The sequence below is a fragment of the Dermacentor albipictus genome, unplaced genomic scaffold, assembly GCF_038994185.2.
Source record: "Dermacentor albipictus isolate Rhodes 1998 colony unplaced genomic scaffold, USDA_Dalb.pri_finalv2 scaffold_17, whole genome shotgun sequence".
NCBI classification, from domain to species: domain Eukaryota; kingdom Metazoa; phylum Arthropoda; class Arachnida; order Ixodida; family Ixodidae; genus Dermacentor; species Dermacentor albipictus.
The window spans coordinates 6477448-6498384 of NW_027225571.1; the positions used below are offsets into that span (position 1 = coordinate 6477448).

Consider the following 20937-nt stretch of genomic DNA (forward strand, 5'->3'; position numbering starts at 1 on the left):
AAATTGATGTTCTAGCATTCCACGATGTACCTGTCGATGGTAACAACACTTTTGCGCATATAGAGATACGGCAGTTGACGCGACCGGTGAAGTGAAAGCGCATCTTGGCTTTTAAAATGTAAATGTAAACAGCAACCCACAGCGAGATTTATATTGCTGGCCTAGGTGAGGTGCGGGCGTGTTCGGCGTGGTGCGGTGGTAAGATGCTTGTCTCGAAATCGTGAGGTCCGCAGTTCAAATCCTGTGCGAAAGCTTTTTTTTTCTACTTTCTTTTTTTTTATTAATAATTTTTCTTATCCTTAAAGAGGTCTCTGTCAATTTTTAATCAAATATATTGATCAGAAGCTACAGAATTTTCGACTACAAGACGTCACACTACAGAGAACAGAACGACAGTCACAACGTCCCAAAATACGACAGACTGAAAATTTCCTGTTGTGTTATTCAAATGGGTGAGACGTCTATACGGCGTATACGCACATTGCCGTCCTCTCTATTAAAAGCAACGTTGCTGAAACACGTCGTACAAGACGCTGTACGACTCGCATAACATCGAAATACAACGCCGTCACCATCCATGAGATCACCGAAAGCACGGTCGCTTTCGGTGGCGGCCTACAGATGGCAGCACAGATAGCGCCGGTAAAGTTACAGGTGATATTATTTTGCCGTCTTCAGCCTTAGCTACATGTGAGTGCGCGCTGCATTGACGCCGTCCGATGCAGTTGTTTAATCGTGTGTACGCTGTGCCGAGAGTAATTGTGGTGCATTTTGTATTCATTGAGAATCACAAAACCCCTGGGACCGCGTAATGTAGCCCGCAGTATCCTTCGTGTGGTGCGCCGATGTCGAAGGTATGAGCCTTCGCCACTTTCTTTGTTCCGGGCTCACGAAAAGGATCTCCTCCTCTGGCACTCTCGCATCGTATCACACTGTACGGAAGAATTTGGTGAAAATTGTGCTCTTGCGTCCTGTAGTTGATCCGCAATTCAACAGTGTGTGCGCCGGAAGGACCGTTGGTGCAGTCGATGCCGCGGCACCTGTGACGCTAAAAGGAGCGTTTTCCGAGTACGCCTAGAAAGGTAAGTCCGGCGCTTGCGCGCATTCTTCCCGTCTATGGTTCGTGAAGTGTGCGTTCTTGTACGTATCGCAAGATCCGTACAACAACCGAATCCGAATGAGTAAAGCAGCAAGAATTATAAATGTGCTTTTCAAATGGTTGTTCTTCATGTCGCAGTGCACATTTAGCAAAAAGTTCCATGGAAATTGCCCTAAAACGTATTCATGTTACCAACAGCTCTATCTGTGGTTTATTTACTTTCACCTATGAAGCACGCTAGCGCGGGTGGTTCTTTGATCTAAATGGGCACAAAAATTCAAGCAAAGCAAGTTACTGTTTGTGTACATAATTTTTCATTGAGAAATGGTATAGGCATTTCCAGAAGTAGTACGTCCATGTGTCGTCTTCACAGCTAACAGCTGCGCGAGATAGCACCCGATTTCTTCGTCGACGCATGGCCAGATTTTCAGCTTGTATGGAAATTCGTCTGTTTATAGAGTGTCGTCAGATGACGTGTATTAGTGTCCTGTGTGTTTTCGTGTACTTGTAAAGGGTTCCGATCTTGCAGAGAAGCCGAAATTACAAAAGCAATGTTTCTTTTTAATCGACAAATCTTTCTCTTTTCTGTATTGTCTCTCCAGAAAAAGAGGTGGTCTGTTGAAATTTTGAGCGCATCGTCCTTTGGGAGCAGTGCTTTGTTGCGCCGCATAAACAAATTAGGTTTTGGAACGCTTTTCATGTACTAAGAAATTTTTTGATAGTACAACTCACATTTCACGTTATACAGCTGTACGTTTGTGTGAACCTTTTCATAGTAGATTCATGTTTGCTACAGTTCGATTTACGTGTTATTTAACCGCCTGTGATGTTACGGTCAGATATTTGCACAACCAGTTGCAGCTTCATGTAACTGGTTGTAGAGACTTTTTTCAAAATATGACGTGATCTTTTTATATCACAAGTTTGCAGTTTCAGCAGAGATTACAATAAATTAAGCATTTATTATTGTTTAGGGATGGCAAGATTTTGTGAACCAGAGGCACCTCCAGATATGCACCTGCGGCACTTCTGCAGCCTCAACAGCACGGCAAAGTACCTGATGTGCATGCTGTGACAAGGTGTGTGCAAAGCAGTTGCTGCCACTTACACAAGCTGCAAATTTTGTTGGTATCATCCATGTTTGGAAACTCTCCTGAATTTTCCGTGGGTTTACAAATGTGGGCTCATTTTACAATTTTATGGATGTCACTTTAGAAAGACAATGAAGTTGTGTTGGTTAAGATATTTTAAAGCTGTTGAGAGATTAAAGGCATGACATTGTTAAAATGCACGTAAAAATTAATTGTAATGGTACTTGTAATGGTTTATTATTAGCGATGCAATATCTCTAACGAGAACATCAGAGGGGCACTTGCTTTAGGGAAGTTTGGTCAGATAAATTCATGAAGCAGCGTAAAGCGGCAGCAGCAAACACGCTGTAAAAGCTCTGTAATCTAAAGAAAAAACAAAGCTGTCAGTTACTGGTTTCAAGTTCGCTGCTGCTTTTTGTGCTGCACGACAAGTTAAATAATGGTTGATAATGTGTGTGTGACGTAATAGTTATGCGCAAACACACGAGGTGGAGAGAAGTAATTATTAAAGGGAAAATCAGACATCGTAGCATTTGCTACAAAGGAAACCCGTATGTGTTCCTCAAAAGGAAAGCCGCACAGTTGAAGAAAAATTCGTCCTGGTCCGGGACTCGAACCCGGGACTGCCACCTTTCCGAGGCAGCCACTGTACCATCTGAGATAACCAGGTGGCTAGCACATGGCAGGGCGAAGTCGAATTAGTTGACAACACGAAGCAAAGGCAAGGGTTTGACATAATATTTTTTCCCCTTTATTAATTACCTCTCTACACCTTGCGCGTTTCCGCAGAACTATTACGTCACACCCTTGCCTTTGCTTCATGTTGTCGACAAATTCGAATTCGCCCGGCCATCTGCTAGCTGCCTGGTTATCTTAGATTGTAAAGCGGCTGTCCCGGAAAGACGGTGGTCCCGGGTTTGAGTCCCGGACCTGGACGGTTTCTTTTTTTCAACTATGAGGCTTTCCTTTCGAGGAATCCGTAGGGGTTTCTTTTGTAGCAATTTCTACGAGTGGGTGGATGTGCGATTTTCCCTTTATTAATAATGTGTGTGTGTATGCAACAATGGGGGTGCTGAGAGCAAGCTTTAAAATAATGTGTGTTATGTCCCCAACAAAGAATTTAGTGTCTGCAGCATTTTTACAAAATATTATGTTCACAGGTTGGCAGGTATGACATAATGTACAACAATAATGTACAACACTTTTGCTGTAGATGCCATATTCATAACGTCCCTTTTCTGTCTACTTGAATCGTATATTTAGAATTTGGCCCACCTTCAGTTTGATCAAGGTTCATAGGTAGCCCCCTCTGAAATAAATATAATTAGGAGCTATTGTAGATAAGCATGATATACCTACTCACTGTATTGTGACATATATTTTTAGGGACTGTGTTGTGAGGCATGCATATCCTTTTACCTGTATGTCTTGCAGCAGGTTGCCCGACAATAGCATAAATGCTCTGCCCACCTTTATTATTATGCTTTCATGTAGACATCTAACATCTGTGCCCACATAGACTCCATGTTCTTAATTACATTTTTCTAAGTATTCACTGTTGTGCATTACATTATTGTGTTACATTACTGTGCATTACATGTTTTCTTTGTTTTATTTTGGAGGGGGCTATTCATTTCTATAATAGTACAGAGAATAGGACTTCAAAACAAAAAACCACGAAAGGTGGCTTAGGGCCCGTATTCACAAACCAACCTTATCTTAACGCTATAAGGCGCCCTTTTATAAGGATGAGGAAAGTATAAGGTTGAGAAAAGGCCAAGGTATGATTCAGAAGCGTCCCTTATTGGGTGAAAAGGCGTCCTTATCGAAGGCAGCCTTATCGTCATAAGAGATGAGCATGGGTGCGAGGCTATGAACTTTTCTTGGCCTTAAACCACTCAGTTATTAAAAAGGAAACACATTTTTGTCGCTGAGAACAATAAATATAAAAATTGGATGGCGCATTATTACGCGTTGTGAAAAAGCAATGTGGAAAGAGCGAGTTCTAGCTGTTGCGCGTCTCTCATCTGCAGATGAGAGACGCGCAAAAAAACGGCAACGCGTGTTGCCATGGCAACACGCGTTGCCGCTTTTTTTTTCATTTGCGGTGCTTCATTTTCCATTTCCATTTTGCGGTGCTCGAGCGCAGTTGCTTCACTTTTTCTCTTGTGTGTTAGCTATAACTTGCGCTTTGTACTTTTAGATGCTGTAAATATTGCACGTATTTATTTATTTATTTCCTTATTTGTTCATTTATTTGTGTTTTGAAGTGTTCGTTTGCTTATTGTAAGATCTGTTGTGGGAATGGCCACTGAGAGGAAAAAAATCAACTTTACGGAGGAGGAGCGGGGAACTTTGATTGACTTGGTGACGAGAGAGAGCAACGTGCTGGAGATCAAGCGTACTGATGCGGTGTCCCTGAGCGAGAAGAAAAAGAAATGGCAGCAGATAGAAGAACAGTTCAACAGTAAGAACGGAGTCCACCCGCGCACGGAGCATCAGCTACGCAAGTGTTGGGACAACTTGAAAGAGAAGTGGCGGCACAGGCGAACCGCGATCGTCTGGGCTCGGAGCAAGTGGCAGGATGGAGAGAAGGTGTACCACCGCTCGTTTTGAAAAGTGGAACCTGCCAAGAAACTCGCCGTCGTTGTACATCTCCATGACATTCTGACGGTCCCTGAGTACACGCTGGATGAGCTTTACATAAGGAAGGGCTTCGCGAACATCGGCTTCCCTTAATAAGGCGACAAAATCGACTAGCTCCGAAAAGCTGCTTGCGTGGTCGGCCATAATAAGTGGCGCCTTAAGGTAGCTGCCGGGCTACCTTAAGGAACGCTCCTTTTCCGAGCCGGTAAGGTTAAGGAAAGGTTCGACTTAAGCATAAGGTTTGTTTATGAAACGCGTTAAGGCACTGAAAAGGTAAGGAAGGCAAAAGATAAGTATAAGGTTGGTTTGTGAATACGGGAAAAGTCTATGATGCTTGGAATTCTACATTCCATCCCCTAAAGCGCTACCAGTAGTAAAACATTCCTAATTGTCTTTTTTATAAGCTAGCTGCCAGATACATAGTCCCATTATGAGAGTATGTTATTTTTTTTTCTTTGGTCTGACTTTTGTTGAATGTTCTCCTTGTTAGTTCAGAATTTGTTTTCTTGCCACCTCATGCAATACTCCAACTGGAGACTATGAGCTATGTGTACAATAAATAAGTAAATTCCTAAAGCATGCAACAAACCATGCAGCATAGCATTTAAATGTTGCCAGTTTATAATGCTTCTCGAGTGCAGCGCAGCATGGAGCTTGAGGCTGATCTCTTCAGATGTAAAAAAAAATGCAGGTTATGAAAATATGGTCCTACAAACTGCTGGTTACGCATGTCAGTCAGCCTGTTGCAGTGGTCACAAGTGAGAATGTAACCAAAAGCTGGGCGTGCTCGGCCATTTTGCATATGGCACAAGATAAAGCTTCACCTCTGCTATTGCTTCTCTTATAATAATGGCCTCCGAGTATACATGCCGAGTTATGCTTCTGGGGACACTTAGTAGTTAACCTTATCAGGTAATACCATTAGCCTTATGGGTGCTATAATGTTGCAGTGCCTGCAGGATGGCCAGCATTACAATACACATTAAAATTATTGTACAAGTCATGCAATGGTATCGAGATTGGCCCACCAAGTGACACCCTTTACTTACACTATACCTGGGATCAGCCCAGCTCACTCAGTCAGGGAGACATCCATGCATAAGGGGAGGGGTGTAGCAAATAGAGGGCGTTCGATTAATCTTTCTCACATAGATAGCTCATACATATAATGTTTCTTAAATTGGATGCTTTGTTGCTCAAAATGAAGTTACTTATGTGCATAATGTCAGCAATGCGATCCTATTTATGCCTAACGAAAGTTGCTTTGTTCACTGCCACTTTTTATATTGTTTCGCTTGTTATTCTAAGCTCACTTGTTTTATAGCTGCTATAGGTATGGCTGGACCTGGAGAAGAAGTGTAAGCAGACCATGCTATGTTGCTGATCTGCGCTGATCTCCACATCCAAGTTGGTCCCGCGACAGTTGGGCGCCATTGTGCCTTGCTTCATTGACAAGGTGATATAATATGGTGAGCTTGTACTTCAATATCGGTATTGAAAATTATGTTAAGGAAAAAAGACAAGGATTGGTCTTTATGATAGATACACTCATATTCTTTCTTTAAGGTGTTCTTTTGACACTGTTCTGCATGGACATATTTTTAGAGAATTATAACAGTCCTTTATTGCAAAGTGCCACGGCGCTAGTTTATGCGTTAAACTAGCACTCTTTCACCAAAAAAAGCCGTATTTAGCACACAATTCACAAGGAAAGAAAGGAGGCAACAGGACAGAGTGCTACTAACAGTTCAGTATTATAGCTCGCACAGTAATATTGTGCAAAAGGTGAAAGGGGGAGAATAGATCTGAATACATATTGTTCGCACAGAAACGAAAAGGATGCATCACATGGTGAGTGTGACATTTGTTTTACAATGATAAGAAGCAGTCTCACTGTCTAGTAATTCTCTGCATGGGGAGCTAGTGCCAGGTTCCTCGTCATACATATAAGAAAAGTTTCAGATATCTCTCCAGCGCTTTTGTCTTTTTATTTTGTCACGATCAAGCAGCTTTTAAACATAGGTGCATGTGCACCGAGAGTAGTGCACTACCACTGCTGACTGACCCACACATCAAGTTTGCTTGGTCACGCTGCCAGTCATTTATACATTTGCCGGTTTATCCGATGTAGCCTCTACTGCACGAAATGGTATGTGATAGACACTGCACCTGTGTACTGTACGTGCTTTCTTACATTATTTTTTTCAGAGATAGTGATGCAGGCCTTTTCATTATTTACATGCCTACACAACAAACGAAGCATTATCTGTGCTTAGAAAGAATTGTAGGAAAATCCAGCATGAGGCAACTGTTCTCAGCACGAAACAAACGTGATTCGTTGGTTTTCGTTCATTATTGCGGTCACACTAAGGCAGACAAGCTTGTAGGCTGTGCTTCTGCAATTTGTACAGCACACTGACAGCACTGGTGTGGGCCTCATCTGTGGGCTGACTGATGGCACCTTCTACGGCGCAGACCACTTGTGTTGGGCGAGGCACCAATGTTGACGTTTGTTCCCTTGTGCAAAACAGCAGTCCTAGGTTTAGAGTAGTTGTAGGAAGACGAGGTAAACATAACTTCCATGGCTTGAATGGGCTCATTTCTCTTGGGGCATCTAGCTTTTTTTCTTGCAACTGTGCAGAGGTGCTTCCCTAGAGTCAGCGGGAAAATGGCATAGAGTTGTGCATTCGGGAACTCCTTAACAATGATCTGCCGTAGTTAGGGCCTTGCGAAAATGCACTGTCTGCCAAGTGGTAGAAGGTGCATTATTCAGCCACAGATTTCCTGTTGGCATGATTGCACTCGTGCTGTCAGTAATTTCTTGGCTTGCCGTATTATCTTGAGGCCCCACGCTGATGATGCTACCGATGTCTTCGTGTGCAGATTTTCAGGGTGAGGTTTTTTGCTTTGCAAATGTTGTTGAAAGGTAGGTGGTGCTTACAGGTAGCTATTCTAAATATTAGTGAAATGAATTGGCCCATCTTGCTTCGTCAAACATCGTCACGCCGGCATCAGTTGCACAAACAAAAAACCTGGCCTACTTGCAGCGTCGTGCATGAAGAAACAAACAAATCAGCTGCTGGATTGTCTTGGCATCGCATACTAAGCTGAGACCAGAACTGCTGTAGCTACAAACCAGGCAGAAACGATGATGATGAGCAGGGATTTGTAGTAGCGCCACTTCGTGGGGCACCAAGGAGGCTTCGTTCAAAACAAAAATGGCGTTCAGCAAGTAGAACCATGCAACGGTGAGAGTCGGTGCATGGTGCTCTCGATCAAGTTGGCTCAAGGAGTGTCCGAAAAATCAGACGAGAGGTTGCAAGGCGTCCGAATTTTCGGAAGTTGTTATATATTATGGTCCATGGGGAGAATGGCGGTGCCGTGAAGCAGACCGAGTAATCATGTCCGGAAAATCAGTCGGCGACTGTACCTATACCTATTTGTCTATGTATACCTAGGTGCAACAGTGTTTGCTATGATCTGTGCCAGAATTGCTGTTGCCCGTAGATGCCCAACATGTCGGGTGTCAAATTGTAAAATACCTTGCAAAAGTGATCTACGGAAAAATACCGCTTCTGCTATATTTCGCTTTTGCAAGAAATTTAGCGGCTGCTGGTACCTACCTTAAAAGCCTTTATATGGTCTTCGCATGGCCAGGGCCTTCTACTTTTGTGAGTTTACTTATCTCGAAATTTACCCCGGTTTTTATAACTTCAAGTTGGCGGGATCCCTAGTCTCCTTTAACATGTACCCAATAGACCTTACATAGGGGTTTTGGCATTTCCCTGCCATCTAAATGCAGCCATTGTGGCTGGGATTCAATCCCGTGCCCTCTGCCTGAGCAGCGCAATGTCAAAGCCAATACACTACGGTATTTTGCTGGCAGACGGGTTTAGTTTCTGAATAATTTATTATCTCAACCTGTTGGTGTTGTTTTTAAAGGTATTTCATGTTTGTATTCTGTTGCTTCAATACTAGTAATTATTGTTAATCAAACGATGTGTCCATCTTTTTCCTATAAGACTTGCTTCAATCGCCTGCTAATTATGACAGCTTATTCTCCCACAGTAATCCATGTTCCCTTGAAACATAGGCAGTGCATGAAACCACATATTTTTCAATAAGATGTATTCGTTATCTTCTATGACCGGAATGCTGAACCTTTCTTATCTGTGAGAACATAGGCAAATTTGCCTATGTGCTAACCTGTTGCATGAGTCAAGATAAATTATTGGCTTTACTTTTTCAGGTGCCCTGCTCGCTCTCACCCAAGCAACCCACTCCAGCGGTCTTCTCTCGGCAGACTGGATGCATCGAAATACCGTTAGAAGGTCCAATAAACAGTGCTTGAGACATTTATGACATGCTTTTATTTAGGCCGGAGGACTTCAGGCTTAATGAAAGCTCAAGTGGGTGTACAGAAATACCTACGTAAAGTGTACTTGTCTTTTTCAATTACAAGTACATGCCAATACTTTGCCTGACATTTTTCACCCCAAAATTACACTTTACTGTGGATTTGTGTACAAACCATTACAGCAAGAAGCACTGCATTAAGACGAGTACAAGTAATCGAACATATACTAAACTAGCAAGAATTACATTTGCATACTTGTAGTATAAATATGAAAAGGAGGTACAATCTTCTTCAGGGTGCATTTTCTTGTAGGTCATACATAGAGAACGTACTCGTGGGTCATACAAAACTTGTTCATAATGTATCACATCAGTGTTGGTAGTGCTAATCAATTTATGCCGAAAATTGTGTTCATCTTCGTATCAAGCAATGTACCAGGCAAACCTACATATGAAAGTGGCTTCTTGTTGCGAACCTAATGCAGATCTACTTCTCTTCAATGCTGATCGCAAATACACAAGTGCACAAAATATGTGTAAAGAGTAAATTATATTAAGCAACATCAATCCATTCTGAAAGGACCTGGTATGAATGTAGCAAAAAATAGGTCTGAACAGGGGCAAACAGGTCTTGGTTAGATAGGACGGGATTAAACGGGTCAGGATTAAACAGGATTTAAACGGGTCAGGATTAAACAGGATTTAAACGGGTCAGGTTTAAACAGGATTTATACGGGTCAGGTTTAAACAGGAACAAACGGGATTTAAACAGGTCAGGACTGAACAGGATCAAACGGGGTCCCGTTCCATAACCCTATTTGATGAAACCCGTTTGAAAACAAATAGGATTTTTTAGTAGGGTAGGAGCTATGCAAAGGAGGAAGGCAGCTGGGGAGGATCAGGTAACAGCAGATTTGTTGAAGGATGGTGGTCAGATTGTTCTAGAGAAACTAGCCACCCTGTATACGCAATGCCTCATGACCACGAGCGTACCGGAATCTTGGAAGAACGCTAACATAATCCTAATCCAAAAGAAAGGGGACGCCAAAGCCTTGAAAAATTATAGACCGATCAGCTTACTGTCCATTGCCTACAAACTATTTACTAAGATAATCGCAAATAGAATCAGGAACACCTTAGACTTCTGTCAAGCAAAGGACCAGGCAGGATTCCGTAAAGGCTACTCAACAATAGATCATATTCACACTACCAATCAGGTGATAGAGAAGTGTGCGGAATATAACCAACCCTTATATATAGCTTTCATTGATTACGAGAAAGCGTTTGATTCTGTCGAAACCTCAGCAGTCATGGAGGCATTACTGAATCAGGGTGTAGACGAGCCGTGTGTAAAAATACTGAAAGATACCTATAGCACCTCCACAGCCACCATAGTCCTCCATAAAGCAAGCAACAAAATCCCAATAAAGAAAGGCGTCAGGCAGGGAGATACGATCTCTCCAGTGTGTTTACAGGAGGTATTCAGAGACCAGGATTGGGAAGAATTGGGGATAAAAGTTAATGGAGAATACCTTAGTAACTTGCGATTCGCTGATGATATCGCCTTCCTTAGTAACTCAGGGGACCAATTGCAATGCATGCTCACTCACCTGGAGAGGCAAAGCAGAAGAGTGTGTCTAAAAATTAATCTGCAGAACACTAAAGTAATGTTTAACAGTCTCGGAAAAGACCAGCAATTTACAATAGGCAGCGAGGCACTGGAAGTCGTAAGGTAATACATCTACTTAGGGCAGGTAGTGACGGCGGATCCGGATCATGAGACAAAAATTATCAGAAGAATAAGAATGGGCTGGGGTGCGTTTGGCAGGCATTCTCATATCATGAACAGCAGGTTGCCATTATCCCTCAAGAGAAAAGTATATAATAGCTGTGTCTTACGAGTACTCACCTACGGGGCAGAAACCTGGAGGCTTACGAAAAAGGTTCTACTCAAATTGAGGACGACGCAACGAGCTATGGAAAGAAGAATGATAGGTGTAACGTTAATGGATAAGAAAAGAGCAGATTGGGTGAGGGAACAAACGCGAGGTAATGACATCTTAGTTGAAATCAAGAAAAAGAAATTGGAATGGGCAGGACATGTAATGAGGAGGGAAGATAACCGATGGTCATTAAGGGTTAAGGAGTGGATCCCAAGGGAAGGGAAGCGTAGCAGGGGGCAGCAGAAAGTTAGGTGGGCGGATGAGATTAAGAAGTTAGCAGGGACGGCATGGCCACAATTAGTACATGACCGGAGTTGTTGGAGAAGTATGGGAGAGGCCTTTGCCCTGCAGTGGGCGTAACCAGGCTGATTATGATGATGATGATGAATCGAAGCCACTGGATGCCACGGACACACGTTAAGCATTTAACCACCAAAACCAAAAACATGATCAGACTCGCACACAGAATCTCAGGGCGCAGGAAGGGTCTGTGGGAAGATAACCTTCTGCGCGTATACCAGGCGTTCCTTATGAGCCACATGAATTACGTCGCCTCTGCTCACGACTGGATGAAAATAGAAAAGAAGAAACTAAAGACACTCATGCGCCAGCGCATCAAACAGGTCTTGGGCATTCCACAAAGAGCAAGTACAGCAAAGGTTGATCAGCTAGACATGCACAACAACATCAAGGAAGTGATCGAGGCTCAGATTATTTTTTTTTCGGCAAGTATTCTTTCTTTATTTATTGTTTGTTTCACGGATTCTCTCCGTGTAGGGGGCAGAGGTAAAGGCAATATGCCTGACAGAGCCTCTGCGCCCCTACAGTTCAAGGCAGCATGACATATCATTCACATACATATTTCTCGAACATATGTTTAACACACAGCACACAGCAACGAAAAATTCAATTATTCAGAACACATGTCTCCAAAGCATTACTTTTGCTTCAACGGGATGGATTTCGAAAAAGCAGAAGATACATATGCAATAAGTATTATATAACAATAAAATTGGCTTACACCAGAAGTCAACAAAGAAAAAAAAACCATAGAATCACTTTCTCGAAAATAAATAGCACATACAGTAAGTAGATCAGTACATTAAACATTTCAGAAAAAAAAACGAAGGTTTAGACTGATACACAATGTATATGCCGAAACAATGGCAAATATGATTTACAAGCGCTGAGAAAAATCTAACATAACTGAGGTTACATTTGTTATCAGGGATGAGCACAATTTACTCAAAATGAAAATGCAATGTCACTGCCCACTAATAGGTTTTTACAGTCATTTTTGAAGCCGTGGGAGGATTGTGTGTATTGTACGTTAAAGTGATCACTGTTTAATATATTAATCGTTTGATAATTCAATTTTTGCTTTCCAGCATTAGTTCTTGTAGCGGGCTTTACATAGTGTGGTTTACGTATTGCGTATGAGGTGCAACTGTCTACAGGTATTGTGTGCAGCCTATATTTATATATCCACTGGAGTAGCTTGAAATAATAAACTTGATCTGCTTTAAGCATGCTATATTTAATGAAGAGCGGTTTTGTTCGGAGTCCTCGTTTATCACCCACATAGTTTTCACACATTCTCAATATTTTCTTTTGTACAATGATTAGTTTGTTGTAGTTTGAAGCTGTCGTAGTTCCCTCCCCAGACTTAAATGCCATAACTGAGTTTTGAATAGAAAAGTGAGTAATATAATGTTTGTTTCAACCAGGTGAATAGTATATTTTGTATTTTATACATGCAGCCAGTAACTCGAGATAGCTCACTTTTTAATTTGTCAACATCAGTATTCCAAGTAAGGTCCTCTGTAAACCATACGCCCAAGAACTTTTGCTCTGTAACTTGTTCCAGTAACGTGTCCTCAAAGTGCAGATGAACACAATAGGGGTCTTTTTTATTTGCTGGCTTAAAAATTATATATTTGGATTTGCTTGTGTTTAAACTTAGCCGGTTGCTTTTAAGCCACCTGGAGAGGTGTAAGAGGTAACTCTTAGCTGATGATTCTATGACCTCTTTTGTAGTGCTAGTAAAGAAGATATTAGTGTCGTCAGCATACATTATTATTTCAGGGGAGTTTGGTATGGACATTATATCATTTATGTACACAAGAAATAAGAGGGGTCCTAAGATTGATCCTTGAGGAACGCCAGATTCGACTTTCAATTTTTGTGATACCAGATTGTCGACGCATACATACTGATACCGATTTGAGAGATATGATGTAATTAAATTCTGTGCTACTCCTCGAACACCATACGCAGCAAGATTCTTTAGAAGGATATCGTGCTGCACAGTGTCAAATGCTTTTTTTTAAATCCAAGAAAATCCCCAGAGTGAGCCGTTTGTTCCCAATATTTTCAATTATTTTGTCCTTTATGTTTGTTAAAGCTAGTTCTGCAGACTTATCCTTTTGAAAGCCATACTGCGACTTCGTAATTTTTTTGTGTTTATGAAAAATAGACGTAAGCCTATCATTAATAACACGCTCAAATATCTTGGAAAACACCGGCAAAACAGATATCGGCCTGTAGTTGGTAAGCTTTTTCTCATCGCCACCCTTGTAGACAGGGGTGATCTTAGCTATTTTTAATTCATCTGGGAACTCGCCGCGTGTAAGCATCTCATTTATTATATGGGTTAATACAGGACTCATAAGATGAGCGAGATAATTGACAGGTAAGGCCTTTATTTCGTCTTCTCCGCCTGCAGCTTTGTTTCCTAGGGTCATGATAATTGCTTCAATTTCAGTAGGAGTCGCTAGTGTAAGCATAATGGAATCAACCTGCCCTGTAGTCATGAAAATATCCGCTTCCAAGTCTTGTGCACTATATACCCCTGTGCTTACAAAGTGTCGATTCATTTCATCAACAAGCTGTTGCCCAACTACACTGGCATTATCGATTACAATTTCATTCACGATATGCGTTTTTCGCCCTCGTCCAGTTAAATCGTTCACTGTCCTCCAGTCTACGTTGATCGTTTTGAATTTTGTAAAATTTTCTTTCGTAATAATCATCCCTTGCCTTTTTCAAATCGAAGTTTAATTTATTTCAGAATTTTTTAAACTCAGTCAATATGTCACAATTACGAGAGCTAACGAAACAGTGGTACAAATTATTTTTTTACGTATTCGTTTGTATAAGTCCACAGTTATCCATGGTTTTCTAACTTTTTTATTTCTTTTTTTCTGCTTTCGCAGAGGGAAGGCTGTATTGTACCACTTGTTGAATTTATCCAAGAAGATCTTGTACGCAGTTCTGGGGTTATACTGATCGTAAACAGCCTGCCAGCTTTCTTGGTTGATAAGGCAGCTGAACATGTTTAGCGTAGTTTCGTTTACCATGCGGAGCAAGAGGTTTCCTTCATCATTATGTTGTTTCTTGTAGGATGCATTTGTTAGGCAAAACACGGGCAGGTGATCGCTGATGTCATTCAAGATTACACCAGCGGAAAGACCATCGCTATCTATATTTGTGACGCAGATGTCAAGGGATGTGGCCGTGTCAACGGTCACCCTAGTGGGCAGTGTTATCACATTGTTGCACGCGTACTGGTGAACAGCATCTCGAAATGTGTTAGCATGTAAGTTACCGGATATTGTGTCAATATTTATATCTCCAAGGATCATAAACGGCGCATTCGCCGAGCTAAAAGAGCTAAGTGAATTTTCGAAAAATGACATGAATTCAGACACGCAGCCAGAAGGTGGCCTGTACACGGCGCAGACAATGGTGTTAAGCACTTTCACCGATAAGCTCTCGACATTTTCATCCATTCGGCACATGCTGTCTAATACCTTATGCGGTAAATTATCTTTTAAGTAAATGGCTATCCCACCACCTCTTTTGCTTTTCTACTTATGCTTTCCCATTTGTAACCTTGAAGGTAAGGGGGTTCCATTTCATCTGATAGCCAAGTTTCCGTGAGTATTATAACGGTAAATTTTAAGCTAAATGACTGCAGAAACATTTCAAGATCTTGAACCTTATTTTTAAGGCTTCTGATATTTAGATGAATGGCTGAAAACTTTCTTTCGCCTTTTTTTGTATTTTTCATTGAAATGATCACATTCATAATAGTGGCATTCCTGTGGTATGTCTTCCATTTGAGCTGTTGTGCACTGTACAGCTTATACAGTTTTCTATACAATTATCTGCTCTATGTCAGCAACGCTGCTAATTCTGTGACTTGTGGTTTGCTCGTCCTTACGGGCAAAAATTTTCCCGCCAGTCACCCACACAAACTTCCATCCTACTACTTTTTTCTGAGCGATCGCAGCACCCAGAATTATCTTGTTTGAGCGGGTCAGGTGCTCGTTCACATAGATGGGTGTGCCGTCTCCACCATATTCAAGATCTTTTGTAGTCATCCTCTGCTTTCTTGCTTTTTGCAGAATCTTGTCCCATTTTGTGCGTTGTACAAAACGGACAACAACGTTTTTTTCGGAGGAGTTTGATGTGGGCACACGATGGCAGATGTCAATGTCCGAATCAGCAATCGGTTCATTCAGTGTACTCCCGATCCTCCTCACAACATCGACAACGTCACCTTCCTCAGGCACTCCTTTTATTTCCAAGTTGTTCATCCTTTGATACTGTTCTAATTGATCTATCCTTTATTCAATCTACAGTTTTCAGCTTCCAGTTCTTTGTTTTTCTTTGAAAGACTTTGGACTTCCTTTCTAAGTTCTTTCGTTTCACTTATGATTTCATTACACCATCACAGGTATCGTTGCAGTTTTTCACACTTTCTTTCAATGATCTGAGATCTGTCCTTAGTTCTCGCCTCAGGTGCTCAAGCGCCGTGGCAATATCTTTCACGTCCTTACACATTTACGTTTAAGTATAGAAAGTGCCTTACAGAAGTACCCAACAAAAGCAATGGCTGTGTCAAATACAATGTTTGCTGTGTTCGGCAGGAGTGCACAGTCAAGATTTCGGGCTTTATACAATAGAAAATTATATTGCTCACCTGCAGAAGATACAGAAATTAGCCGTTGCTCTGTGGTGCACCGCTGCCGAACTGAAGATTCAGCTGAGGCGCTTCTGCTAATATAGGCAGAATCGTCCACCAGGGGAGTCCTTGTGCATGCGCTGTTCCGCCACTCGAAGCTTGTAATGCTTGCAATTATCCGCTGACGGCCGCTGATAGCACCGGACCAGCGACGAAGCAATGCCTTGCTCGGTAGATGGGCACGCGCCGAAAGCTGCAGAAGATACAGAAATTAGTCGTTGCGCTGTGGTGCACCACTGCCGAACTCAAATACTTTTTTTTACTTTCGAAAATACTTTCGCAAATACTTCACCTATCCTCGCCCAAAGCCGGTAGACTAATCCTAAGCGATTAGTCCTTGAATGTGAATGTCTCCCCATCTCCCTATCTCGAGCATGCGGTTACCCTACCGACCAAAATTAGAGACAATTACAGAGTCTCACCGTTTCTCAGAAACGTGCACCCATTACACAACGTGGGTAGGCACCGGGCCCGCGCCTGCGCCATTCTCGTCCGCACCGACGCGGATCGTGAAGCCACTGCTCTTATAGGCGCGGCCCAGTTCGGCAACACATCAACTGTCGCGATAGCAGTCGTGGATGGCAACGGAACGTTACGATCATCCGCATTGGTTGAATTGGCCACCAGCGCTAAAACAAAACATATAGCCGTAGCCACCGCTATGGCATACCCCACATTTACCCATATCCTCACGGATTCGCGTGCTGCAATTCGGGCTTGCGAAAGCGGCAACGTATCTAAAGAGGTAGCGCATATACTACTAGCAAGCTCAAAAGAGAGCAAACGATGCCTCTCCTGGTTCCCCGCTCACATGGGGAAAGACATTCACCCGAAAAAACACAACCTCAATGAAACGGCCCAAGACCGTGCGTGAGAACTTGCCCGCCGTGACGGTCCCACGGCCTCCGAGGGGATGGACATTGAGTTTCATGACCCGCTACTAACTGACCAAGAAATCACCTCACACTATCGAAAAGGCAGAATTAAATACCCCCTCCCACACGCCAAACTCGAACGCGCGCAGGCGGCCGCGTTTCGAATGCTACAAACGAACTCGTATCCGTCACGAGGCCTACTAAGCCACTACAACTCAGAAATCCCGGCAAATTGCCCAGACTGCCCAGAACTCTACTACTCACTCTCGCACATGCTATGGCAATGTACCGCGTTACCAAAGGTACCAAAGGGCCCTCTCTCCTGTGAGCCCGAATGCGAAGGAAGGAAAAAGTGGAGAAGGAAATGCAGGGAGGATTACCAGTTTAGCATAACCGGTTTGCTACCCTACACATGGAAGCGGGATGGGAGGATGAAAGATGTGGAAAGGAGAGAGAGAGAGAGAGCACATAGCACAGTACACACATCGTCAGTTAGAGTCCATCACTTTTCCGTGGTACGTGATATCACTGCCACAGCCGCTTGTCCAATGTCGTCTCTTTCAAAAACCGAAGTAGTCCCATCGTCGCCTTCAGCCGCGATGTCTTTTGTCGGCGGCATGTGAAAATCGTTTCGAGGGATAGTGGTCTAGTGTCAACGTGCGCTAGAACGGATGCGAGGGACTGTCGCTGAACTTTATATGCAGGACAGTCGCACAGAATGTGTTCAAGCGTCTCCTCGCAAAGACAGGCATTGCAGAGAGCGTTGTCGGCCATTCCAATGCGAAATGAGTAAGATTTCGTGAAAGCCACCCCTAGCCATAAGCGATAAAGCGGAGCGGCCTCTCTTCGGCGGAGTCCAGTTGGCATACAGAGATGCATCAAAAAGGGCAGGGGGTATTGACGGTTGCTCCGGTTGCTTTGGCTGCTTGGTGTGCACCTTAGAGAGAGCGAGATAACCTGTGCAAGCACCAAAAGTCTGCTAGCTGCGTCGGACCGTGAAAGTGGTATGGCCTCTTCTTGTGCGTCTTCAAGGACTGCGCGAGCGGCATTATCGGCATCTTCGTTTCCTATGACACCGATAATGAATGGGAAGAAGCCCTCAAATGCCGGGACCTCAAACTCCAACTCAAGGCCGTCCAGAGGGCCGAAGAACTGGCGGAGCGTCACAACGTTCCCGTCCTGACTTGAGCGTCGCCTACGGTTACGGCCCAAGGGGCTCCCCGCGTGCCATCTCCCAACGGCTTAAACCTCCTCAGGACCTCAATAAAGCTCTTGACTGACTGATTGCGAGGTTTTGTCTATGTGTGCGGTGACCTTTGTTTCCTGTGACACTTTTTTGCCCTTTATCAAGCTGTATCTTCGCATTTGTAATGTACGAGGGCGAGTCAAATGGAAGTGAGCCAACCAAGCCCGCGCAATGATGGTTGTGTTCATTATCTGCGAAGCATGCGCGTAGCACACAGGCATCTCCCATTTACAAAAGTGACACGCAAGTGTGAGAATAAAGATTTTTAATGCTCTCACACACTGTGTTGAACATGGTTGAGTGACATAATGGACACTCCAAAGTGGAATAGCGTGGTGTCGTGAGGTTTTTACAGCTGAAGGTGTACGTTGAACATTGCATTTCGTTGGCCACTTGTTGGTGAAGCGTTAGAGCAAATGGTTCAAAAACGGACGTGAAAAATGCAAAGATGATCCAAGACCATGCCAAAGCCACCGTGCAATCACCCGCAACACAATTGCAAAGGTTGATGAGATGATTAGGCAATAACGGAGGATAAAAAAAAATTAATAATAACGGAGGATAAAAAATTAATAATAACGGAGGATAAGCGTCGATGAACTGGCAAAGCGTGTAAACATCAGTCACGGTTTGGCTCAAACCATAATTCAGTAACATTTCGGTTACCGGCTCTTGTGTGCACAGTGGATGCCCTAGATTTCGACTCACAGCCAGCAGACGAAGTTCGGCGCTGCCTTGACTCGATCATCTAATCCGGTATCACAATGAGGGTGACGACTTCTTGTCTGCATTTGTGACCGGGAACGAATTATGGTGCCACTACTACAGCCTGAAACACGAAGCCAAAGCTTACAGTGCAAACATTTAAATTCACCATCCTCAAGGAAAGAAAATCAAGTTGCCATTTCCGTCGGAAAGGTGTTGACTTTTTTTTTCGATCGTTAGAGGTCATTACTGATTGTGAAACGTTATTTATTATTGTTATTGTGAAACGCCGGATCGGCTGCGTGTCGCAGTCAAGAACAAACGGCGTGGAAAAATGACGAATGGTGTCATCTTGACTCCACGACAATGCCAGTGCCCACGTCGCTTATGATGTTAATACAAAACTGGCAAAGTGTAAGTAGGAAACGCTGCAACATCCGTCATACAGTGCAGATCTGTCGCCTTGCGACTTCCTCATTTTGGTGCAATTCAAGAAACAGCTCAAGGGAACCAGATTCGTGTCGGACGATAACGTGAATATACAGATCTTTTGAAGCAGCAACGCGAGGAGTTTTATGCGACAGGAATCACGCGACTCATTAGCCAGTGGCGCATATGTCTAAATGCTCATGGAGACTACGTTTAAATAAATACCCCGTTTGCCATATATTGCAATCGGCTCACTTTCATTTGAATCGCCCTCGTATATTTTGCAGAATTCCTGCTTTTTATACGTGGAGGGCTCTTTGTTGCGACTATAATTTCGGTCCATTTGCTAACAGTACACGACCGATGATAGCTGCTCATGAGCAATACATCGGAACAAATGACCGAGTCATTGAAATTTTTGTGTGGTTGTGGTATATGTACAAAAATGTAAACAAGGTTCTTCGCTGACAGAGTTTCATTAAACTATTTGTCCTCAAATTGTTAATTTCATGGCCTTTACATTTTTCATAACAGCGGCATTACCTGCTTTGCTGGTTTCGAGCTGATATAGTTGTAAAGTTCATGTGATATTTTCTTTACCTATTCATCATCATCATCAGCAGCAGCAGCAGCAGCAGCAATCTCGTTACGCCCACTGCAGGGCAAAGGCCTCTCCCATATTTCTTCAACTACCCCGGTCATGTACTAATTGTGGCCATGCCGTCCCTGCAAAATTCTTAATCTCATCCGCCCACCTAACTTTCTGCCGCCCCCTGCTACGCTTCCCTTCCCTTGGAATCCAGTCCGTAACCCTTAATGACCATCGGTTATCTCCCCTCCTCATTACATGTCCTGCCCATGCCCATTTCTTTTTTTGATTTCAACTAAGATGTCATTAACTCGCGTTTGTTCCCTCACCCAATCTGCTCTTTTCTTATCCCTTAACGTTACACCTATCATTCTTCTTTCCATAGCTCGTTGCGTCGTCCTCAATTTGAGTAAGCCTCCAGGTTTCTGCCCCGTACGTGAGTACTGGTAAGACACAGCTATTATACACTTTTCTCTTGAGGGATAATGGCAAACTGCTGTTCATGATCTGAGAATGCCTGCCAAACGCACCCCGCCCATTCTTATTCTTCTGATTATTTCCGTCTCGTGATCCGGTTCCGCAGTCACTACCTGCCCTAAGTAGATGTATTCCCTTACGACTTCCAGTGCCTCTTTGCCTATTGTAAATTGTTGTTCTCTTCCGAGACTGTTAAACATTAAGTTTTCTCCAGATTAATTTTTAGACCCACTGTTTTGGTTTGCCTCTCCAGGTCAGTGAGCATGCATTGCAGTTGGTCCCCTGAGATACTAAGCAAGGCAATATCATCAGCGAATCGCAAGTTACTGAGGTATTCTCCATTAACTTTTATCCCCATTTCTTCCCAATCCAGGTCTCTGAATACCTCCTGTAAACACGCTGTGAATAGCATTGGAGAGATTGTATCTCCCTGCCTGACGCCTTTCTTTATT

The 20937-nt window shown here is 43.1% G+C and overlaps 1 long non-coding RNA gene across 1 annotated transcript; it reads left to right on the top strand.

The window, feature by feature from the left end:
* Nucleotides 1-646: 646 nt before the first annotated feature.
* Nucleotides 647-9195, top strand: LOC139052030 (uncharacterized). Its single transcript, XR_011509663.1, has 4 exons — nucleotides 647-1082; nucleotides 2074-2178; nucleotides 6161-6305; nucleotides 9086-9195. It is a non-coding gene; the product is annotated as an uncharacterized lncRNA (long non-coding RNA).
* Nucleotides 9196-20937: the final 11742 nt, after the last annotated feature.